This window comes from Euphorbia lathyris, chromosome 4 (genome assembly GCF_963576675.1).
Source record: "Euphorbia lathyris chromosome 4, ddEupLath1.1, whole genome shotgun sequence".
NCBI lineage: Eukaryota > Viridiplantae > Streptophyta > Magnoliopsida > Malpighiales > Euphorbiaceae > Euphorbia > Euphorbia lathyris.
The window spans coordinates 87,080,237-87,087,789 of record NC_088913.1 but is presented as its reverse complement, the minus strand read 5'-3'; the positions used below and the strand labels follow the sequence as shown (position 1 = coordinate 87,087,789).

Below are 7,553 nucleotides of genomic sequence, written 5' to 3'. Positions count from 1 at the left end.
GGTTTTTAATAAGCTGATCGAATTTATTCTCGATCCGTTTAAAACCATCGTCGCGATTACTTATTTTTCCGCTCATAGCATCAATAAATTTGTCGATTTTAGAAGATAAAGTGCTAATCGTGTCTCTAGATTGATTTTGATAATTGGTAGTGCGATTTTGATTAGCATTAACATTATTATTGTCTCTCCAGTTAAAGTTAGGATGATTTCTCCATCCAAGATTATATGTGTTGGAATAAGGGTTATTATTTTGGTTTTGCCCTTGGACAAAATTTACCTGTTCAATCTCACTCATACCTTCGTAATCCACATCTGTTTAGATTGGTTGACCATTAAGATCACATGGCGCCATAAACCTATCAATTTTATGCGACAAGGCAGAAAATTGGGCTTGCAACATCGCTACTGGATCAAGATTCACTATACCTTTAACTGATGATGTAGTTGAGGATGATGGTTTCGCTGATGGTAGGTGTCCACGTTCCGCGGGCCACATACTGCTGTTGATTGCCATTTCCTCCAAAAGTTCTCTTGCTTGGGCAGATGTTTTCTTCATGAATAACCCTCCAGACATAGCGTCCAATGAACCTCTAGTTGTAGGATTTAGTCCATTACAAAATGTTTGCATTAAAAGTTCAGCGGGCAATTGGTGGTGTGGGCATAAACGTTGAAGTTCTTTAAAACGTTCCCAAGCCTCATAAAGAGTTTCACTATCATTTTGAGAAAAAGACGTTAACTCTTTAATGACTCTTGCGGTTTTTGCTAAAGGGAAGAATTTTGATAAAAATGCTTGGGCTAATTGCTCCCAAGTCTCAATTGATGCGGCTGGCATAGAAGTTAACCATTCTTTGGCTCGATCCTTCAAAGTAAAAGGAAAAAGGCGAAGATTGATTGCTTCTGCAGTCACATTTGGTATTTTAAAAGTGTCACAAATTTCTAAGAAATTTGTCAAATGGGTATTAGGATTTTCGTTAGGTAACCCGTAAAACGTTACATTATTTTGCAACATATTAAGCAACGCAGGCTTAATTTGAAATTGGTTTGCATTAATTTGGGGTCTAACTATACTGTTTGTTACACCGGCCACTCCTGGCCTAGCGTAATCCATAAGTGTGGCCATAACTTCTGGCTCGGTAATTTTAGTTTTTATTGGGGTTTTGTTTTTCTTTTTCTTTTCTCTCTTGTTCTTTTTAAGAGTTCTTTCAATTTCTGGGTCAATAGGATCTGGTGACGTGCCCGAACTTCGAGAACTGCGCATGAACTTGAAATTTCGCACGAACAGAAACTACCTATAAAGCAGAATTTCGCACGAACTCCGAAGTACAATTGTTGCTCCCCCATTCTCGGTAGAGAATTTAATAATTCTCGGTACGAGCAGGAGATTTTAGAAGCCTATTACACACTTTCGTTTTCGACGGAACGCGATCGTTCGGGTGGATAAAGATGTCCTTTTGCAGCGGACATGATCCTTCACAACGGACACGACACTTCAATCAAGACTCTTCAACATCTATAAATAAAGAGTTGATAGAGAGTTGAAAAAATGGAAAAAAGAAAAGTTATATGTGTAGAAGAAAGAGATTAGTGTAGAATTTATGCAGAAATTCCGAATCAAGTGATTCAGAAGTTAGATTTCGATTCTGTTCAAAAGCAATATGATGTACACACATTGTTTACAAAATAATAACAAATTCAGTAGCGTTTAGACATTGTTCCAGTTTAGTTTAAATTTTGGTAGTGGACCGACCCAGTCTCTATTACGAAGATTCAGCGAGAAGATTGAGTAGAGGATTCGCCCCTGAGCCTGACAAACTCTAACGAAACCCAAGGAAAGGATTGACAACCCGTTCACTTGCACACCGTCGAAGAATTCAATGCTCTATGTTCTCTGTAAACTTGTATCAATTTATATTTCATCTAATAAAGTCCGTTCTATTCGATAGATTTTTATGCAGCACTTATGGTAACCAATCCACTAAAGTGACTGCTGGTGTTTTCATTAAAACGTATTTAATCCAAAATCTTTACAAGGAAACTTTGTTGAACACATAGGCAAATTATTATCTCGAAAGAGTTTTAATTTGATTAAGGGCAATTTATCCCGAAAGGGTTTTTGTCATGTTCAAAGCCAATTAATTAGAGGTTCCGTCATTTATTTCATCTTTATAATTCGTACAAAGTTTAAAGTTGTTTTCTTTGCTTAATGCAAACAAATATACTTGTTTACTTTTCTAAAGTACTAAAACGTTCCTGTTTTGCAAATTCATTCTTAAATCAGATATTTTCTAACATCTTCATATTCTAATCTAATTCTTATTCTAACAATTTCTAAACCAAAACCGATTAAACGATTTTCCCATATTATAAACCTTAAAGTAAATTTAACCGATTATAAATAAGTTTTGTTAAAAAACGTTCCCTGTGGGATCAATATCTTTTATTACTACAAGCGTATACCGTGCACTTGCGGAAATCGCTCAACATGGCTCCAGAATCAATGATCCACATATTATCAATAGTCAAAAATTTAATGGCAGAAGTAAGAGCAAGAAAACTATCATTACCACTACATTCATTGGCAAATGCAGTAAAATCTCCTTCCATCTTCCCTTTCGAAAAGTACCTTTGCATTTCCTTTTGTATAAATTGACTCATTCCTCTTTCAAACATATCCTTATATTCTCCTCCTTCAAGATCACAAGGAGACTGTGACATTAAGCCTATTGCAGTCCCTTCCTGTAACAAGTTAGCCTATTGACTTTTTGCTATCGGTCCCGTGTAACGTGATAGGATTAGTTCCAGGGGGGTTAGGAACTAATATAACTTTTTTGCATAATAATGCTGACTTAATTGAATGTTTGATAACTTAACTTAGTTTCCGGTCAGCAAGGCTGAGTGTGGTGTGAGACAGCTTTAATCAGATGCTGACTAGAGCTGTTTTAGTTGTGAGTTGGGAAGTAACACTTACGTCAGTTTCCAACTCAACACTCAGATTACTCAGCTTCAGCTTGTACAAATTATTTACTGAGTAATTTTAAGCAAGCAACACACACACACACACACACACACACACACATATATATATATATATATATATATATATATATATATATAAATCAAGAGAAAGGGTTAGAAGTTACTCAGCAGACTTATCCTAGTTCAGCCTCTCCGCATACGTCCAGTCCCCAAAATCCCTTCGAGCTTTTTCAATCCTCTACTGAGCTCTTTAAAGGTAGAGCACAAACCTTTTACAATAGCAACTGAGTATGCAAGAGTACCGTCCTCTATTCGTCTACTCAATCCTATCTACCACTGAATACTATAACCGAGTATTCAGCTTCTCTCTACCACTGAGTACTATAACCGAGTACTCAGCTTCACTCTTCTAACCTTTTACAAATGATACAAGAATTGTTCTCACTAAATGAAGAACACTTTAGATGAATAAAATCACTCTAGACTTTTACACAATGATTGGAGTTTGGTGTAAGAGCTTGCTTTTTTTCTTTTCAGACAGCTTCTATTTTGGATCTTTGACTTAGTGAAGATTTGCTTGTCTGTATATGTATCTTGTATGATACAAGTGATGAATTGGCCTTTTTATAGCAATCTTTGGGGTGCCAATGATTTGAATTCCGACATAGCCGTTGTGGGGAAACAGTCTCCTTTCGTCATTGCTTGGTCAGCTTTCAGAACTGCAGGCCAATCCTGTCTTCTGTTTTTAGCAGGAGCCAGGTTTGCCAGATTCGTCTTCTTGCGCCAGGTTTGTTTTAAAATAAGTTAAATTTACAAAAAAAAAATAAATAAATTTGTCTAATTTTTGGTTCTTAAAAAAAATAGTTAACGACAAATTTAATATATGTATGTATAGTAATTGTATTGAAAATAATATTTTTATTAGTTAGATTATAAAGTAAAGCAATAAGTAGTTAATATTTTTCATTAAAAAAGTAGTTAATATTTTATTTTATTTGAAAAACGGAGTATAATGATTCAAACAACATTTCACTTCATACAACATTTGCTTCATACAACATTTGGCTTCATAAACTTTATAAATTCCTGCATTAAAAAAATATAATATGGAGTTTTTATTGTAAATAATATAATTGGTTACTTATTTTTCTTAAAGTAGTTTACAATAGTCTAAATGAGCTTATATTGTATAAATATTTTTTTCTCGCTTTAATTAAACTACAATTCTAATTCAACATTGTATCTACAACACAAAAAATTACAATCTATGTTGAATGGAAGCAACATCAATTTATTATGCTATATCTATGACCCTAGAGGTCATGGGTTCGAATCACATGGGGCGGGGTGTGTTGAGGGTTTTCCTTTCTCTTTAATGTAATCTTTCTTTGTTTAATATAAGTGTATTGCGTACAACTTTAAAAAAAATTTATTATGCTATAAATTATTGCAATCAATATTTTTTAATGTTGTGCAAGAAGAGACTTCATCAATTCAATATGTTACATGTATACATTTAGCCTTTGCATTAAAAAACTTCAATTACATAAAACAAAACCCATAAGAATCAGATACAAATTTATCTTGATGATAATCATTTTGCTTGATGAAATTTCATGATCACAAATATATTCAAATTCAATTATTTATTAGGTTACAATAACCCAATATATCCAATTGAATCAGCTTAAGGTGATGAATTCTTCTATTTTCATCATGTATTATCCCATCAAAACATTCAATCAATTTGTTCTTCATTTTCTTTCATTGTTGATGGGTTCATACTTGACCCTAATAACATACCGTGTTTGAATAAAAAGGGGCTAATTGATTAAATATATAAAATGAGGACTAAAAGGCTTTTTGTGCAGATCTTTAAATGACAAGACGAAACAACTGTCATGCAGCCTGTTTTGCAGGAGAAAAGTAGAAGAAGACCCATCTGACTGATGGGTAAAGGCGAGAAGCGCTGAGGACGACAGAACAGGGAGGCGGTAGCAGGGATAGACTAAGCAACATGATGAAAAATTCAGGACCTAGAGTGTTCAAGTGTCCAAAGTCAACACCAATTTATGAAGAATAATTTTACTTTTTCGGAATAATCTACTTTTGTAATAATCTTTTTCTATTTTGTGCCTTTCCTCCTTATTTATACCGGACAATTAGGAGGGGGAAAAAGGGGTGACCTTTTTGGATAATTTTGGAGAGCCAAAGCTTAGTCTCTTGAAGGAGAACTCTCTGATACTTTAACCTAACTCCATTGATGAGGAGTTATTGCATCTTTTGTGGCTGTTCACTATGTACTATGAGTGAGTAGTCGATTGAATGAGCTAAGCCAGCTAAGGGCTGGAGCTGTAAGTTTTCTTAGCTTATTTATGAATGAATGTGGTTTATACCTTGTGTGTTCAATGATGCTTTTCATGTATGTTTCATTAACTGATATCAGAAATAGAAATATAATGGTTTTATATCAAGGGTTTTCTGAAAATGAAATGCTGCTTATTATTTAATGTAAGAAAGAACCACTTTTGGGGACGCTTGAATGTGTAGTAAATCTTAGAATCTCAAGAGCACACGAGAGTTGACTTGAGTGAACCTAAAGCAGAGACATCTTGACCACATCATATTCCATTCATGAATAAATAGGCAAAAGTTATAATGCAAGCTCCCTGTTCATTCTAGGCTTAGCTTGTTCCACCTTTTCATTATGATAAATCATTATTTTCTGAACGAACTTTCTGAAGATTTGTTACTTCTAGGTTGTTCTAATAAAATCATATGAAACCCATTTCCAACTAAAAGAAAGAAGTTACTGTTATTTCGAACACCCTGTTCTATAAGGTTTTTCTATTAAAATTATTCATCAATCCCTGAGGAGAACGATACTCTACTTACCTAGATATTACTTGTACCTAGTGCACTTGCTATAGCATTTTCAGAAATTGAAGAGATTCAAATAATAATATTTTAAGGGTTAATTTCAAATAAAACCCTGTGGTTTCACATTTTTTTGCAGATCGGTACATGTGATCGGTAAAATTTTCATTTTTCCAAATCTGGACGATAATTTTGAGCATAATTACTCTAATTAATATTTAATTTTGTCCTATAATCATGTTTCATTTTCATCTGTTAAAAACTCTTAAAATAATAACAATTTTGCAAACCACAATATAATGGTTAATAATTATATAGGCATGTGTTACAATTGTCTCAATATCCCATAATTAATTTACATTTTCAGATTTTGAGCATCAAAATTTATTTTTATTTACCTTCATTTTGAGTTTATATCTAGCGTAATCCAAATTCTTCAAGAATAATTGGACACTTACAATCTCTTTGTCTAGAGGAGTGGGGAAAAAAACTTAACATCTTGATAATAATAATAAGGGCAAAGTACGACAAAAATGCTCGTGGTTTGCCTTGTTTACAAATAGAGGTCCATGGTTTAAAAGTTTACAAATAGAGGTACGTGATATGCTTTTTTTTTACAAAACAAAGTATTTAAAATTAAACTTATAAGTAATTGATGACAATTAAGAGCATTTTTTTATTTGTTTTCAATTACATTTATTTATTGACATAAAACGGATTCCAAAATCAAATTTTAATTGTGTAAAATGAACTTAAATATTAATTTAGTTCACAAACTGTCAAATTAGTAAAAAACGTAAAATTCCACCATATTATTCATTGTTTCGATTTAGTAAGTTGCTTTTTTCGGTGGTTGTGTTAAACCACATGCCACAAACCTTTATTTGGTTGTAATTAGAACTCAATTGTGTAATTGTAATACTTTGTTTTCTAAATAAACCATACCACATACCTTTATTTGTAAACTTTTAAACCACATGCCTCTATTTGCAAATTGAACAAACCACAAGCATTTTTTTCATACTTTCCCCTAATAATAATAATAATAATAATAATAATAATGTAGAATTTATGATTAAAAAATGAGAAAGGAACTTAGAATGATAATAGTGATATAACATAATTTGTAATTGAAATAAACTTCATTGTAAGTATAATGTTTCAATACTTCTTTAATTATTTTCTTCGATATGTCTCAAATTTCAATGAATCACTATTATGTGAAACTTTATATCTATTCGTACCAAAATGCATAAAAATAAAAAATACAATCCATATCAGTTAGATAACCCAAATAAAAAATTTATTGCACTTCACCAGGTTTTAAATTTGAAAAATTAATCTAACTTAAAATTAAACCTAACAGTTGAGTTCACATAAAACCGAGAATCTAAATTTTAGTTAGAGTTGACAATCGAAACGATTACACCTAGCAACATATACTAGAAAAGAATGCAAATGTACAAAATCTTTATTTTAGTCATGGATAAGATAGCGAGAGATATGGAACATGGGTAACGGCAGAAATGAAATTTCATCTCTAAAAATAAAACTATAACAACTATTGTGTTATAAAAATAAAGCACCAACACAATTGAGAACAAAATAACTACTTTATATGAAAAAATCGAATAATTACCTTCAGAAATATAAGGATTTCCTATAATTTTTGACACTTTGCGTTATCCGATTTTAGTTGT

General features: G+C 32.3%; 1 non-coding gene across 1 annotated transcript; it reads left to right on the top strand.

The window, feature by feature from the left end:
* The first annotated feature begins 644 nt into the window (after positions 1 to 644).
* On the top strand, positions 645 to 751 carry LOC136228136 (small nucleolar RNA R71). The gene has a single exon (XR_010688470.1). It is a non-coding gene; the product is annotated as a small nucleolar RNA R71 (small nucleolar RNA).
* Positions 752 to 7,553: the final 6,802 nt, after the last annotated feature.